The sequence below is a fragment of the Cryptomeria japonica genome, chromosome 8, assembly GCF_030272615.1.
Source record: "Cryptomeria japonica chromosome 8, Sugi_1.0, whole genome shotgun sequence".
In the NCBI taxonomy this organism is placed as follows: Eukaryota; Viridiplantae; Streptophyta; class Pinopsida; order Cupressales; family Cupressaceae; genus Cryptomeria; species Cryptomeria japonica.
The window spans coordinates 454,359,586-454,362,178 of record NC_081412.1 but is presented as its reverse complement, the minus strand read 5'-3'; the positions used below and the strand labels follow the sequence as shown (position 1 = coordinate 454,362,178).

Here is a 2,593-nt window from a genome sequence, read left to right as displayed (position 1 = left end):
AAGCACATAATTCAATGAATACAATAGTATCCTATCTTGACAAAACTAACAATTAATATTCTAATAAGCAATTTATACCAACATCAATCATTTTTCCATCTTGTTTAGAAGGTCTTGGTTTGTGAAGAACTTCAATCTTTGAAGATTGGATTGGATCCTAATCGAACAGATTGGATTAGATCCTAATCCAACTATATCCATTTATCTTGAACTTTTTTTTTTTGAATAAAAGGCAAACCTGAACATCATATTAATATACTTAAAATATTTACATTCATTTTTAAGAAATATTCTAGGACTGATCTTATCAGAATGATATTTAAGTAACAAAATTGTCATAAAGGCGTAGATTTCAAAAACCAGTCTTAGGTCCTTGTCAACCAAGAGATGGTACTCCTCTCTTGTCATCAAAGTATGCATATTCTAGATAATTAATGAAAGTGCAACATCACGTAGATGTTTGGCATTATGTTGATGGGAAAAGGCAAAGGTCATGATGGCATTGTCTTTGATCACCTTGCACATTAGGAATTTCTCAGATACAGTTTTAACATGCTTAACCTGATATTTTTTTGCTAGTACTAACAAGTCAAAGGCCATATGTTCATCTGGAAAAGTCTCAGTTGTGTATAGGTATTGTTCAAAAGCATGAAGTACTTCATAGCTAAAATCTTTAATCTTGATGGTGCCACTCCTGCTCTCCTCCATTTTGTTCTCTAGCATTGCTTTGAAAACAAGTGACTTGTTGATCAAGACAAATATGTGAGCTTTTATCTTACAACCATCTCCAACTTCAAAAACAATGTCAGTATATTGATCAAGCATTGTCTCAGGTGCCCATGTGTTTTAGGAAAGCAATTTGTGCTTTCAACTCTTCAATCTCTTTCTTGAGTTCTTCCTCGGTTTCACTTGGCTCTTCATAACATTCTTTGTCGATTCCCACATAATCCATATTATATTCATGTTTGCAAGAAAGGCATGACATTCTCAACATACTCTATCTCCATTGTTCACCATATTCCCTTGCCATTGTAAGTAAAAAAGCAATCATATGGAGGTATCCATAGTGTCATAGTCCAAGACAACAATGAAGGAAAGCTCTAGTCAGATGCTAAGCACCAATACAAGTGGTCAATCCTAAACCCCTCTTAGCACAACGCTGCAAACTTGGAACACTTTGTCAAGCTGCAAAACCATCAGATCCCATCCCCATAAAAGATCTGGAGACCATTGAAAGGTTCTGTTATGTACAAAAAAATAAATTTTGAGATGTTGTGTTCACACCAAATTTTAATCCTAAACTATTGGTAGCATAAACCATTCCATTATGTGTATACACCAATCAATAAAACAAAATATGACAATGGTCTTAGTAATTCGCATTTAAAATGTGGCTACAAAAGCCTTTCCAATATGTGTTTGCACCATTACATTAATGGTCACAAGATCATTAAAAACAGAAGCATTCATGAGGTTGATCCATTCCTTTACTATTATATGCATCTATATTGATATATTCTAACGATTCAACTACCTCAACCATCTTGGGTCTCATTTCATGATATTTAACCCAACATTTTTCATAACATTTGCAAGAGGCGTGGGACAACGCCTTGGAATTTTTGGCCTCAAATTCTGACTCATAGTGGCAGATGTAAACTATGCAAAACTGAGAAGAACACAAGGCATTTGATAGCAATAGACCACCCATATGCACAACCCAAAGTTGAAAACATCACACTTCCTATTGAATGGCGTCCCATCCAGAACCTCTAGTGCCATGTAACCAAGAATACCAGACTTACTAGTCATGTCCCTTAGATTCTCAGCCTCAAAGCAAGCCACACCAAAGTTTGTTATCTTCACACTCCCACTACTGTCTAGTAGCATGATTGTTGTTATGACTTCCCTATGAACTAACTTTTGTGATTGAAGATATCATAGACCTCTTAAAATATCCAATGCTAACTTGATCACAACAACAAAACCAAGCTTTCTCTCCTATACTTTATAAGGAAGTTTTACAGTGTACCTCCAACAAGATACTCAAGAAAAATACGACACGCACTGTGACAGGGTGAAATTTAAGTAGCCACAATAAATTATACTATTGAGGAGATTTCATTGGTATCATCTTTTGCTTTGTTGGTTATTTGTGTACACAAACCAAATTCTACCAGGCTGCATAGTGCTACGAGAAGTAGACATGAATTGGGTGTCAAAATTCACATAGACCCTGCAAGCAAAAGAATATTAGTGAGCTATATTTAATTTACCTGAATCCAATGTTATCCTCCTTTTTAGTTCCACAAAGCATTCTGGAATGGGAACAAACATTTGAATTTCCCCTACAAAAAGTTGAAGTCCAATGCTTGCCAGTTCATCAGCCACTGAGTTACCCTCCCTAAAGCAGTAGGAGAGATGGTAATAATCCCAATTACCCCAAAATAAGAATGCTTATTTTAAGATGTAATTAATGGCCCAATTTGAAGACTAGAAGTTTTTACAAGCATTTATAATGTTCAAAGAATCCCCCTCCATGAGATTTTTTTTGAATCCCAGTTGTTTAGCAAGATTTAATCCAGCCAGAAGA

General features: G+C 35.3%; 1 pseudogene; it reads right to left on the bottom strand.

Moving 5' to 3' along the window:
• Positions 1-201: 201 nt before the first annotated feature.
• On the bottom strand, positions 202-952 carry LOC131052982 (BTB/POZ domain-containing protein At4g08455-like; annotated as a pseudogene).
• Positions 953-2,593: the final 1,641 nt, after the last annotated feature.